The sequence below is a fragment of the Lissotriton vulgaris genome, chromosome 5 (genome assembly GCF_964263255.1).
Source record: "Lissotriton vulgaris chromosome 5, aLisVul1.2, whole genome shotgun sequence".
NCBI classification, from domain to species: Eukaryota; Metazoa; Chordata; class Amphibia; order Caudata; family Salamandridae; genus Lissotriton; species Lissotriton vulgaris.
This window is the reverse complement of record NC_141693.1, coordinates 1,566,267,190-1,566,281,500: the sequence shown is the minus strand read 5'-3', so window position 1 is coordinate 1,566,281,500 and position 14,311 is coordinate 1,566,267,190. Positions and strand designations below refer to the sequence as shown.

The following is a 14,311-nucleotide window of genomic DNA, read 5'->3' as shown; positions in this document are numbered from 1 at the left end:
ATTGAATGGACAGCAGGAGAGGTGAATATTTATGGTTAGTGGGGGTGGGGTTTTGAAGATTAACCTCATTTGACTAAGAGCCGGGGTATCTGGGAGAAAAAGTATTTTAAGGGGGATGAGGTTCATATCTCCTTGGTGAAATTTCTAGTGCCTTATTTCATCCTTTCTGTGGATGCAGACTCAGTCGGAACAGACGTCCTAGTCCTCGCTCTGCCTTTCAAAGGAACTTTAAATATGCATGGCTTATTTGGCTTTGCCCGGCGGGGCTTGCCCGGCGGGGTGAGAATGGCGTTTGTCAGGCGTTCGTCAGGCGATCGGAAGGGGTGAGGCAATAGTTTATGGTTCAATGGTTTTCATGAAGTCTTCTTGATAAGATGAAAGCAGGAAAGGGAAGCTTGTCAATAAGCAAACTTAAGACAAGGTGTGACTCCTAGAAAGAATGACTTGAAAACAACATACAGAAACACACATATAAAAATGCCCTGATGAGGCTTGAACTCATGACCCCTGGTTTACAAGACCAGTGCTCTGCCACTGAGCTACAAGGCCGGTCTGCCTGCAGTTTGTAAATCGCAACATGTATTCTTACTGCGGTATGAAGATATCTATGATCTTGAGACTCTGTATGGAAATGCAGTTGAATTTGAATGTCTACATGCGTGCACAAATCGAAGAGCATGCTTAAGACACTTTTCTTGAAAGTAGGAAAAACTCCATTTTGATTTGAGAACATAAGAGTATTCACATTTATGACCATACTGAAAGCTCTACTGAGTATGTCCGCAATCAGTGACAGATAGAGAACTCACTTATTAGAAGTGATCTGTCTCTGTGGGGCAGACAAATGTAAACACTCATACACTTGAGACGGCTGAAACTTTAGGAGTAAGAAATGCTTTCTTATCAGTCTATCTATCCAAACTGGTTGGAAGGCCAGGAGTGAGGAATAGGCAATCCTCTGGACACTTCATGAAAGATCTAATTTCAATTAAGCACAAAATACTTCCCTTTATTTGACATAAATGCCATAACGGAATAGTCAGTTGGGGCCTTCTAGTGGATTATGGCAGTGTCTTGAAAGAGAGTGTAATTGTACTACGAGACATGCTCACCTTCAAAAGAGTGTCTAATGGCTTTCGGACGAAGCTGGGATTCGAACCCACGCGTGCAGAGCACAATGGATTAGCAGTCCATCGCCTTAACCACTCGGCCACCTCGTCTGCCTTAGGGGCCTATATTTCATTTTTGGTAAAATTCTAACTATGTGCTAATTACAAATAAGCATAAGTTTATCCTAGACTGTGTCAGAACGGCAAATGTATGGGGTGTTCAATAGACAGAGCACACGATATAGCAGAATTATCAAATCTATTCCATTTGGACTGTATTTTTAATAGTCATGATAACATGCTAGCATGTGAGTCGATCTCGCACAGTGAATAATGGAGCAGTGCAGTATCTACTTGGTTAGCACTAGATGGCTCAAATGGGGAGAAATGAAAACAGTAAGCTCCAGTGGCGCAATCGGTTAGCGCGCGGTACTTATACAGCAGTACTTGCACTGAGCCATGCCGAGGTTGTGAGTTCGAGCCTCACCTGGAGCAGTTGATTGGTTTTCATAAACCATTTCACTAAAAGTAAAGATTAGACTCAGAATAAAGACGGCTCTTGCTAGAGAGTCTTAACTTCTTTTCAGGATCTGCGTGTCCGACTCCTCCAGGTGCCAAATATCACATATCCTATGCGATGCTCCTTATAAACATTCAATGATGTACCATCTTGCATAGCATGCAAACACCACATCAGTGCATTTAAAAATACTTTTGTAGAATAATAAATATGATGAATACATTGTTGTCACGGGATAACCATAAACTGAGGAGCTGCAAACAGTGCTGTGTCAGCTACATACAATAAAATTTAACTCAAAGAAATATCAAAAGAAGAGCATCATCATATTAAAGTTTCTAGTCAACATAAGAGTTGCACCATAGCAGCTTATGGTGCTTTCTGCTCAGATTGTGCCTCCAATCCCACATTGACTTTTTTAGTTCTTTGCAATTTTAAAAAACAATTCCTGCTCAAAGTTAGCTTTTCAAAACCATTCAACCTATTACATTTATTTCTCTAACCTGTGAATGTGGTCCATGTTCTCTTTTCCTCATTCCCATCATGATACTCCCTTTCCAGAAACCAAGTTCACTTCTTTATCCAGCCCACCCATCCATGGTCACCAAATCTATGAAGCAATTCTGCTTTTTCTCACATTCTCTCCATATAAAAGATACCTTGTATCAATTGAATGGACAGCAGGAGAGGTGAATATTTATGGTTAGTGGGGGTGGGGTTTTGAAGATTAACCTCATTTGACTAAGAGCCGGGGTATCTGGGAGAAAAAGTATTTTAAGGGGGATGAGGTTCATATCTCCTTGGTGAAATTTCTAGAGCCTTATTTCATCCTTTCTGTGGATGCAGACTCAGTCGGAACAGACGTCCTAGTCCTCGCTCTGCCTTTCAAAGGAACTTTAAATATGCATGGCTTATTTGGCTTTGCCCGGCGGGGCTTGCCCGGCGGGGTGAGAATGGCGTTTGTCAGGCGTTCGTCAGGCGATCGGAAGGGGTGAGGCAATAGTTTATGGTTCAATGGTTTTCATGAAGTCTTCTTGATAAGATGAAAGCAGGAAAGGGAAGCTTGTCAATAAGCAAACTTAAGACAAGGTGTGACTCCTAGAAAGAATGACTTGAAAACAACATACAGAAACACACATATAAAAAGGCCCTGATGAGGCTTGAACTCATGACCCCTGGTTTACAAGACCAGTGCTCTGCCACTGAGCTACAAAGCCGGTCTGCCTGCAGTTTGTAAATCGCAACATGTATTCTTACTGCGGTATGAAGATATCTATGATCTTGAGACTCTGTATGGAAATGCAGTTGCATTTGAATGTCTACATGCGTGCACAAATCGAAGAGCATGCTTAAGACACTTTTCTTGAAAGTAGGAAAAACTCCATTTTGATTTGAGAACATAAGAGTATTCACATTTATGACCATACTGAAAGCTCTACTGAGTATGTCCGCAATCAGTGACAGATAGAGAACTCACTTATTAGAAGTGATCTGTCTCTGTGGGGCAGACAAATGTAAACACGCATACACTTGAGACGGCTGAAACTTTAGGAGTAAGAAATGCTTTCTTATCAGTCTATCTATCCAAACTGGTTGGAAGGCCAGGAGTGAGGAATAGGCAATCCTCTGGACACTTCATGAAAGATCTAATTTCAATTAAGCACAAAATACTTCCCTTTATTTGACATAAATGCCATAATGGAATAGTCAGTTGGGCCCTTCTAGTGGATTATGGCAGTGTCTTGAAAGAGAGTGTAATTGTACTACGAGACATGCTCACATTCAAAAGAGTGTCTGATGGCTTTCCGACGAAGCTGGGATTCGAACCCACGCGTGCAGAGCACAATGGATTAGCAGTCCATCGCCTTAACCACTCGGCCACCTCGTCTGCCTTAGGGGCTTATATTTCATTTTTGGTGAAATTCTAACTATGTGCTAATTACAAATAAGCATAAGTTTATCCTAGACTGTGTCAGAACGGCAAATGTATGGGGTGTTCAATAGACAGAGCACACGATATAGCAGAATTATCAAATCTATTCCATTTGGACTGTATTTTTAATAGTCATGATAACATGCTAGCATGTGAGTCGATCTTGCACAGTGAATAATGGAGCAGTGCAGTATCTACTTGGTTAGCACTAGATGGCTCAAATGGGGAGAAATGAAAACAGTGAGCTCCAGTGGCGCAATCGGTTAGCGCGCGATACTTATACAGCAGTACTTGCACTGAGCCATGCCGAGGTTGTGAGTTCGAGCCTCACCTGGAGCAGTTGATTGGTTTTCATAAACCATTTCACTAAAAGTAAAGATTAGACTCAGAATAAAGACGGCTCTTGCTAGAGAGTCTTAACTTCTTTTCAGGATCTGCGTGTCCGACTCCTCCAGGTGCCAAATATCACATATCCTATGCGATGCTCCTTATAAACATTCAATGATGTACCATCTTGCATAGCATGCAAACACCACATCAGTGCATTTAAAAATACTTTTGTAGAATAATAAATATGATGAATACATTGTTGTCACGGGATAACCATGAACTGAGGAGCTGCAAACAGTACTGTGTCAGCTACATACAATAAAATTTAACTCAAAGAAATATCAAAAGAAGAGCATCATCATATTAAAGTTTCTAGTCAACATAAGAGTTGCACCATAGCAGATTATGGTGCTTTCTGCTCAGATTGTGCCTCCAACCCCACATTGACTTTTTTAGTTCTTTGCAATTTTAAAAAACAATTCCTGCTGAAAGCTAGCTTTTCAAAACCATTCAACCTATTACATTTATTTCTCTAACCTGTGAATGTGGTCCATGTTCTCTTTTCCTCATTCCCATCATGATACTCCCTTTCCGGAAACCAAGTTCACTTCTTTATCCAGCCCACCCATCCAAGGTCACCAAATCTATGAAGCAATTCTGCTTTTTCTCACATTCTCTCCATGTACAAGATACTGTGAAAAATTAGTACAAGCTTGGTGAACATTATCTGCGCCATCTTGCCCCCCCTTTTCGAGCCCATTCGTGCGCGTAAGCGGCAGCCATTTTGAGCACCATGGCCTCCCTGCCCCTCGCTGATAGCCAGCGCGTCTCTCTCTCTCTCTTAACCTCGCAAGCATCCCCCCGCACACTGACAACCCCCGCTCTCTCATGCCCTGGGTCATAAACCCCACTTCAGCGCAGCTTCACCACAGAATCCCATCCTGTTCCCAGCGCGACACCTCCCCTCATTCCTTTCATGGCCTCAGATCCTTTTGATACAAACCCCCTTTTCCTGTATCCCCGTTTGTCATCCTTGTTCCCAGGCCGCCACCTGGGCTTGCGGATACTGTTTATTACCCCGTACAGTAGGAAGCTTCCCCTCCCCATCAAAAGACCCTCGAGCCGATCAAAGCCCCCACCCTATGAGATCCGATAAACCCCATGCATTCCGTGAATCGGCGGAATGCCCTGCTGTGCGACAACCATCACCTGTTGTGACCGGGGGTGGGGAATCCAACTGTAAATGTATGTGGGAACGGGCCTGGAGGGGAGATTCCGAGGATGTTCTTTCAAATACTAAAGTGTTGCGAGAATGTGTTATGTGCAATAAAGGTCATAAAACCCTAGTATAAGAGGCCAGGCCTCAGAGATGTGGTTAGAGCACCTCGTGACGATACTTGCTGTCTGAATTGATGTGTTCTCCTCCGGAGAGAATAAAATCCTCGTTTCCTGCCTTCCCGTCTCCAGCGCCTGCTTCTTCATTGGTTAACATTGGTGGGTCATAGAGGCGATACAGCCGGGCAACATAAAAAGGGTCTTTGGTTACTGGTTGTCTTTGGAACCCCTTTTTAACAATTGGCGCCCAACGTGGGGCCCATCAGCGACTCGTGGATCCAGTGGGAGAGGTCCTGACGACAGAGTGAACGACTGCAACGACCGGAAGGTACCCTGTCCGATAGACCCTCGTCTGACAGCCGATCATCCGAACTTCACTGGTTCCGAACAGACCTCTCTCGAGTGATCTGCGGTCCTGACTGGGAACCATCAGGAGTGCCACGAGAAGTACGAAGAGAAGAGGACGATCGGGCGCTGGATTCGGAAGACAAGAAACTGTCCATGCGGTCCGGGTAAGGTCGTGTAAACACGACGAATTGCGAAAGTGATAGATAATTGAAAGTGATCGATAATTGTTGAGAAAATACTAGTATTACTTTTTGTTAATTTATTGGAGATTCACTGTCTACAAACGGAGAAACAACAGGCTCTCCCTTTATAAACAGCGAAGGATAGGTACGCACCCGTCGGACCTATTTTTCTCCCCTACTGAACAATTGCCCCTTCCCCCCATTGATTAACTGTTATAGATTGTTTTCTGGAGATTCTCTGTCTGAAAACAGGGAAGATTAGGTCCCCTCTTTACAGATAGTGAAAGGGTAGGTGACGCGAACCTTAGCGAGCTTACTTATTCTCCCCATTGACCATATTGATTTTTTATTTTTGACCTAACATTGATTGATCGAAATTGATTCATGAGGTATTCACTACGTGCAAACAACGTAGAATAGAAATATTCTGTCTAGTCTTTGCACGCAGTGATAAGATAGGTGGTGCTGACTATTATCCCATTGTGATCCGTCATGCCTGTCTTCTCCCCACTGGTTAGTAGCCTGTTTTACCCGGACCGCTTATTAGAGATGAACCATCCGGCTCCGCTGGAAGGCACCCCTAATAAGGACATGTTCATGAAGCATGGACTGATCGCTATAGCCTATAGTGAGCTGTGGCATAAATATACGAAAAAGGATCGAGAAAGTCAGTGGCCACTGAGAGGATCCTTTGATCTTGACAAAATAGAGACGGTAGAAATAGCCCTTCGTAGGAATGAAACAACACCTATTATGCTCGATAGTCTCGGTATGTGGCGCAAAGAAGCCACCCGACGAAGGGAAGACGACGAATTTAGGAAAGGTGAAGGGCCAGCGATGGCGCAGTCCCGAGGAGTAGATATGAAAGGAGAACGGTGTAAAGGGGTGTGCCGACAAATCAACCCCGGAACACAACGACCCGAAGGTAATCCCCCGACACTACGCACAGGACGAATAGATTTAAAACAGAACCAATGTGCTTTCTGTAAACGTCTCGGGCACTGGAAAGCCCAATGCCCGACTTTGCAGAGCATAGGTAAGAACGGAGGGTCGACAGAAAGGACAGACCGACAGAAAGGGAAAAGACGCGAAATAAAAACCAATCAGACTAGTGCGGACAGGACAGATAGAACCACACCGTTTGATTATGCTCGATGGCACAGATTTCGTCAGACCAATTTTAACGACATGTTAGAGTTTTGGGACTGATTGCTCTCTGTTGCTCCCCCACTCTGAAAACCAAACACAATTGCAGATCAGTGTAAACAACCCCCATTAGAGAAAGGACTCAAGGAAACCAAGCGTCTATTATATAACTTAGGATTTAATTACGGTAAAGAAAAACACACAACCAACAGTAAATAGAATAACTAGTAGAACTCTCTAAAAAGCAAACTTGACTAATAGGAAAAATACAAAACATGTTATGCTCACTCCGGAAGTCCTCGAAATGTAACAGTTCGATGGTCCCGCCCATCCGAAACACATAGCACGTGTGGGGCGGGGCCTGCCAACAACCATGGGCCAAAAAGGAGATTGCTGGCGAGAAGGTCCTGGAGGCTCCACCAAGCAGGCAATGAAATGGTCTTCCCATACTGCCCTTCCAGGGATGGCGTCCCCCGGGCCGCGAGTAGGGAGGGGGCGGCTGCAAATGACCCCCTCCCTCGTATCTCCTGGTCCGGCCATCACGAATTCCTCCAGCGAACGGATGCAGGGTGGGCAGGGAGGAAGAGGCGACGCGGACGAGCCTCTTCCACCTCCACAGATAGGAGGCTTCCCTGCCCTGGTCCGGCGCCGATGTCCTCCAGCCGGGCGACGGCCATATACCTACGCTGCACAGGACACATAATGCCCGACTGGTATACTTGCATAACACAGGACACACAATGTCCGACGGGCATATTTACGGAGCACCGGATGTACAGTGGTCCCCCAAGAGTCGGAATCAGGGGTGTAGGGTGGTCATCATGTGCGCCCCTGATTCCAAGGGGCAGCGTAGGATGCGCCGGGAGAGGAAGGCGGCACGGACGAGCCTCTCTCACCTCCCCAGACGAAGGCTCCATTGCTGCACCCTGGCGCCCCGAACCAAAATGTCCTGCTCCAGCAGCATGATGCTCTGTCCTTCGCCATCACAAGAAGTTTCTTCCACTCCCGATGGATGCGACAAAGGTGGCTGCCACAGGGTCTCAAAATGGCGTCTGGGCCCTCGAAAGGCGGGTCTAGGCCGCTGGAGTAACTTTGTCCGAAATTGCAACTCGGGCATTTGCCCACCTGGGTGCAAGCCCCCACCATCGACAAACATCCCCTCGACTTTGAAGATTCTACCAAAGTCCCAAGAGCCCTCAGCCCCTTCAGGCTTCCGGAGGGGAACAGCTGCATTGATCACTAATGAAATAACCACGGCACAGCAACAAGATGGCGGTGCTTTCGTGTCTGCATCAGCTTCCGTCTGAACCACCCAGGAACATTATGGGCTAACGAACTCGAGTAAGTTCCGGCTGAGCATCAACGTGACCCGGTAAGAAAGACTCTACCCCCTCCCTCTCTTGATTGACGGTCCACACCACCAGCCCCTCTGTTAGCACAATTTTCTTTTGAACTGCCGAAAGGGACCCTGGTCCAACCGCCAATCGTCGAGGATATTTTTCCCCTGGTGCTACTTCCGGACTAAGCCGGCCTCGCCCAAAATGGCGCCGGTATCAATGGAAACTAACGGACGCCTCGTGGTGTTCCTTAACTAATGAAACTTGATGTACTAAGATATATACGAACCATTGTGCACTCGAGGGGAAAGGGAGGAGGATTCACTTGGCGAACGTTTGAGAGGGGTTCCGTAAAAATGTTGATTTCAATGAACGATTTATTTTTTGATATTTATTGTAACTGGTACATGACGTCGCCTATGATGCACACCCACGGTTTACATCTAGGAAATACGATTCCTATGAGCTTGACTGTGTTTCCATTTATGAACTAAATTGCCCCTGGTTCCCTCGTCACGCAATGAAATATTTTTAGTTACTTGCAAATAATAAATTAGGCCTTTTTTACATGTTCTTGTGTTATAAAATAACCCCCTACTGTATGTACCTCCATCGACGACATATCAGGCCAAATTATGATTGTGCTCTCACATTTTACGTACTGAATGATTATACAAATAAAAGTCTTAAAAACTATGAATAGGCATCGCATACTTTTGTAAATGTGGGTATCGGCGGGAGGGTTTTTCTGCGCGCAACCGTTCTGCTCTTTTTTTAAGGTTATCCGAGAAATGATTGTCCGGCCCCGGATTGATGATCGGATCCCAGGTATGATACGTTGCCTCCAAAATATGCGACTAAGCTCAGGGACTGACATATGAAGAAGGACCTCGACGTCTGAGAATGGGTAAAGTAAAGCGGCGTGATTGATGAAATGTTATAAGGATATGGTGGTCGAAGGTACTGAGGTACCGGGTTGAATGAAGAACTGATATGCCTTAGGACCTCACAGCTTTGGGAATGATTTAAGGATCCCGATGGCCAGATACATCTACAAAACCGGGTACCTCACGCTAGGCACCTCTGATTCCTTTTTTAGCGTCCCCCTACACACGATCCTTCATGCCATCCTCGAACCCCCCATGAACCACCTATCACATTGCCCGCCCCCCTTGACTGCAGAGACAAAGACCCTAAGGATTATATCCCGAAGAGATGAGTACGAGTATGCAGTAAGTAACGGACTTTTCGTGCCCGTACATTTGATGTGTTCGAACGTTGTTCCCCCACCTCCCCCTTTTTTTCCCTCCTTTTTCCCTCTGCAGATTACATTGGGGTCCCGATTAGGGTACCGTAAGGAATCTGGAGCCACGTCACGCCCGATGCATGAAAACGGACTACCGCTACAAGACGACACAAAAAGGACGCCCTACCCAATGCACGACCTTTTTATACCAGATCTAATGCTCTTCTGTCCCAAAACTGCATGCTCTCTACATCCTAACATAGACCTGAAACGTCTAACGTTGGGTAACGCACTGAATAGCCCAAACAATACAAGGTCATTCTCCATGTCCCATGTGTACTGTTTGGCCTATTGTCTCTCTCTCTCTCTTTCTCTCTCTCTCTCTCTCTCTTTCTCTCTCTCTCTCTCTCTCTCTCTCTCTCTCTCACTCTTTCACCCCTCCACACTTTCCCTCTTCCTAGCGACTGGCACCTAATTGACGAACCTGGTGCACCTCCTGATTGGCCCCAAATACCATAAGTATTTGCACAAATTTGTCCTAAATAAATTGTATCGGTACCACGTTACTACCTCTCCTTTTCTGCTAAATATGGATGAAATTTAAATTGGCCAAAAGGAAAGGGACAGGTAAGACGACTGAGGTTCCCTAAATTTGACCCACAGCCAGGGAACCATTTGTCAGTGGCTTCTATGATAAAATATGTCTGTGGTAATGCGACCATCCCCATTCCAAATTGCCTCTACACCCCGAACAGTAAGAAATGATCGAGACACCTCCGTCATCCCAAAATGCCCCCAGTTTGGTGTCAGCTGCCCTGAACGAGAGCCTGAAAAACGCCCCCTGCTCTAATTTCACTGTGTCCCTAATTGTTTTCCATAAGATCCCTCCTTCCCCGAGGATAAGTTCAATAATTACCGCAAACCACCCCCCGAGTTTTTGTAGTAACCAGGTTGCGAGGATTTATATAGAAAGTTAGAAAGATGTGTGCAAAGTTGAAAATTAGATCGAAAATCGAAAGAACTTGTTGCAGTAAGCCTTGTTGTAAATAAGATGTTTTTATGTAATGCAGACTTGTTTAGCCTATGTTCACCCCTCAGAAGGATGCACATCAGACTGTGGTGAATAGCACGTTGCACTTTTTGTAAAATACAAGGCCCTGAAGGCCAGCCTAGCCTTGCAAAACTCGTACTAGGGAAATGGGTCTCTACCGGAAGAACTGACATCTACTATAATAGACGTATGCAATAAATGAGTACCAGACCTCGTACCTATTACAAATGAACGTAATAACCATCAAAGCGCCAAAGAATTAGCCAGCAAAAGGAAGTTGTAAGGAATCCAGCAAACCCATCATCAATTGTTTATACGTTAACCGCAAGAATCTCCAATGTAGCGAGTGCTTACCCCAGTTGCTTGGTGTTGGGAGAGAAATAGATTTATGTAATTACCTTCTTCTGCAATATCTCTAAAGACTGTCTTTTCAAAACTCATTTAAGGGTATCACTGTCGGAGGAGAAAGAGACCGGATGTGGGAGCACGCGGCCTGACTGCGGATTGTGGAACATCAGCGACGGAGGCCGAGGCGAGACCACAGCAGTAAGGAGACGCAGGACGGGGCACTGTTTCAGACAAAGCTAAGGAAAGGGCTGACCTGAAGCCCCTGCTCTATGATCAACGTGTGCCAAAAAGTCCCCGCTCTCTGAACATGGTTACGGACCCGCCTGTCGCAAACTCTCCGTCCCCCTGATCTGTTCCCGACCTGGCCTTGCTCCATCCCCCCCTCCTCCGACCTACCATAAGGACCGTTCACACCCGCACCTTTCCACCGGAACTCCCAAGTTCCTCCAGATCCTACTGAGCTACCCAGAGAAGAGTACTCCCTGCGTCAGAAGGGAGGGAGCTCCGACTAAGTAGACCACGAACTATGTTAATCTTAGAACGGTGACCTAGAACTCCACCAAGGGTCGCCTCTAAAGAATAGATGAACGAAGTATGCGGTTCTACCCGCTGCTGAACGCCTTGAAGATGATGGAAGCGACTGGAAATGCTCACCACACAGATTCAAGAAACAAACAGATCTCACAATTCAGGAACAATCGCATTTTTTATTGCAAATCTATGCTCTGCGTTACAAAAGAAAGTGCACCTGCTCCAAAACCGTAGCGCATTTCTCCTATGGGGTCTGGCGAAACAAAACAAAATGTACCCCTGCCCGCAGACCTCCAAAGACTCAATCCACATGAACATTTCTGCTGATAGGTAATCCAGGTGCTCAACAGTGCCAACAGAAGACGGCCTAGACACTGAGAACTCTGATTTTTATTTTTATTATATCTCATTTCTCTCCCAATCATCATTGGACTGACTATGCTCCCGCCGAGTACAAAAAAAAGAAAAAAAGGACTTACTTATATGATAACTTACCAGCTCCTATTTCGAATGACTATAAGTACCTATGATCTGTACCCAACGCCCTCACTACGTAATTCTAGTCTGATATTGCATTACGATGATTTTTCCTACAACCAACTTAACAATGAACCCGTTTACTAGATGATGAGATTTTTCAATGTGATGTTTATAATATGATCTATATGCACAGTTCCTTTGCCTAAGTCCCCTCTCCCTTACTTATGACCGCTGCAATAGGTATAGATAGGAAATAGGCCAGCAAGATGTCTTGGAAATGTTAAAGGGAGGACTGTGAAAAATTAGTACAAGCTTGGTGAACATTATCTGCGCCATCTTGCCCCCCCTTTTCGAGCCCATTCGTGCGCGTAAGCGGCAGCCATTTTGAGCACCATGGCCTCCCTGCCCCTCGCTGATAGCCAGCGCGTCTCTCTCTCTCTCTTAACCTCGCAAGCATCCCCCCGCACACTGACAACCCCCGCTCTCTCATGCCCTGGGTCATAAACCCCACTTCAGCGCAGCTTCACCACAGAATCCCATCCTGTTCCCAGCGCGACAGCTCCCCTCATTCCTTTCATGGCCTCAGATCCTTTTGATACAAACCCCCTTTTCCTGTATCCCCGTTTGTCATCCTTGTTCCCAGGCCGCCACCTGGCCTTGCGGATACTGTTTATTACCCCGTACAGTAGGAAGCTTCCCCTCCCCATCAAAAGACCCTCGAGCCGATCAAAGCCCCCACCCTATGAGATCCGATAAACCCCATGCATTCCGTGAATCGGCGGAATGCCCTGCTGTGCGACAACCATCACCTGTTGTGACCGGGGGTGGGGAATCCAACTGTAAATGTATGTGGGAACGGGCCTGGAGGGGAGATTCCGAGGATGTTCTTTCAAATACTAAAGTGTTGCGAGAATGTGTTATGTGCAATAAAGGTCATAAAACCCTAGTATAAGAGGCCAGGCCTCAGAGATGTGGTTAGAGCACCTCGTGACGATACTTGCTGTCTGAATTGATGTGTTCTCCTCCGGAGAGAATAAAATCCTCGTTTCCTGCCTTCCCGTCTCCAGCGCCTGCTTCTTCATTGGTTAACATTGGTGGGTCATAGAGGCGATACAGCCGGGCAACATAAAAAGGGTCTTTGGTTACTGGTTGTCTTTGGAACCCCTTTTTAACAATACCTTGTATCAATTGAATGGACAGCAGGAGAGGTGAATATTTATGGTTAGTGGGGGTGGGGTTTTGAAGATTAACCTCATTTGACTAAGAGCCGGGGTATCTGGGAGAAAAAGTATTTTAAGGGGGATGAAGTTCATATCTCCTTGGTGAAATTTCTAGTGCCTTATTTCATCCTTTCTGTGGATGCAGACTCAGTCGGAACAGACGTCCTAGTCCTCGCTCTGCCTTTCAAAGGAACTTTAAATATGCATGGCTTATTTGGCTTTGCCCGGCAGGGCTTGCCCGGCGGGGTGAGAATGGCGTTTGTCAGGAGTTCGTCAGGCGATTGGAAGGGGTGAGGCAAAAGTTTATGGTTCAATGGTTTTCATGAAGTCTTCTTGATAAGATGAAAGCAGGAAAGGGAAGCTTGTCAATAAGCAAACTTAAGACAAGGTGTGACTCCTAGAAAGAATGACTTGAAAACAACATACAGAAACACACATATAAAAATGCCCTGATGAGGCTTGAACTCATGACCCCTGGTTTACAAGACCAGTGCTCTGCCACTGAGCTACAAGGCCGGTCTGCCTGCAGTTTGTAAATCGCAACATGTATTCTTACTGCGGTATGAAGATATCTATGATTTTGAGACTCTGTATGGAAATGCAGTTGAATTTGAATGTCTACATGCGTGCACAAATCGAAGAGCATGCTTAAGACACTTTTCTTGAAAGTAGGAAAAACTCCATTTTGATTTGAGAACATAAGAGTATTCACATTTATGACCATACTGAAAGCTCTACTGAGTATGTCCGCAATCAGTGACAGATAGAGAACTCACTTATTAGAAGTGATCTGTCTCTGTGGGGCAGACAAATGTAAACACTCATACACTTGAGACGGCTGAAACTTTAGGAGTAAGAAATGCTTTCTTATCAGTCTATCTATCCAAACTGGTTGGAAGGCCAGGAGTGAGGAATAGGCAATCCTCTGGACACTTCATGAAAGATCTAATTTCAATTAAGCACAAAATACTTCCCTTTATTTGACATAAATGCCATAATGGAATAGTCAGTTGGGCCCTTCTAGTGGATTATGGCAGTGTCTTGAAAGAGAGTGTAATTGTACTACGAGCCATGCTCACCTTCAAAAGAGTGTCTGATGGCTTTCCGACGAAGGTGGGATTCGAAACCACGCGTGCAGAGCACAATGGATTAGCAGTCCATCGCCTTAACCACTCAGCCACCTCGTCTGCCTTAG

At 45.6% G+C, this 14,311-nt stretch overlaps 8 non-coding genes across 8 annotated transcripts; 2 read left to right on the top strand and 6 right to left on the bottom strand.

The window, feature by feature from the left end:
* Positions 1-477: 477 nt before the first annotated feature.
* Positions 478-549, bottom strand: TRNAT-UGU (transfer RNA threonine (anticodon UGU)). Its single transcript has one exon. It is a non-coding gene; the product is annotated as a tRNA-Thr (tRNA).
* A 589-nt stretch (positions 550-1,138) lies between these two features.
* On the bottom strand, positions 1,139-1,220 carry TRNAS-GCU (transfer RNA serine (anticodon GCU)). Its single transcript has one exon. It is a non-coding gene; the product is annotated as a tRNA-Ser (tRNA).
* A 289-nt stretch (positions 1,221-1,509) lies between these two features.
* On the top strand, positions 1,510-1,604 carry TRNAI-UAU (transfer RNA isoleucine (anticodon UAU)). The gene is made up of 2 exons: positions 1,510-1,547; positions 1,569-1,604. It is a non-coding gene; the product is annotated as a tRNA-Ile (tRNA).
* A 1,170-nt stretch (positions 1,605-2,774) lies between these two features.
* On the bottom strand, positions 2,775-2,846 carry TRNAT-UGU (transfer RNA threonine (anticodon UGU)). The gene has a single exon. It is a non-coding gene; the product is annotated as a tRNA-Thr (tRNA).
* Positions 2,847-3,435: 589 nt separating this feature from the next.
* Positions 3,436-3,517, bottom strand: TRNAS-GCU (transfer RNA serine (anticodon GCU)). The gene has a single exon. It is a non-coding gene; the product is annotated as a tRNA-Ser (tRNA).
* Positions 3,518-3,806: 289 nt separating this feature from the next.
* On the top strand, positions 3,807-3,901 carry TRNAI-UAU (transfer RNA isoleucine (anticodon UAU)). Its single transcript has 2 exons — positions 3,807-3,844; positions 3,866-3,901. It is a non-coding gene; the product is annotated as a tRNA-Ile (tRNA).
* Positions 3,902-13,560: 9,659 nt separating this feature from the next.
* TRNAT-UGU (transfer RNA threonine (anticodon UGU)) lies at positions 13,561-13,632 on the bottom strand. The gene has a single exon. It is a non-coding gene; the product is annotated as a tRNA-Thr (tRNA).
* A 589-nt stretch (positions 13,633-14,221) lies between these two features.
* Positions 14,222-14,303, bottom strand: TRNAS-GCU (transfer RNA serine (anticodon GCU)). The gene has a single exon. It is a non-coding gene; the product is annotated as a tRNA-Ser (tRNA).
* Positions 14,304-14,311: the final 8 nt, after the last annotated feature.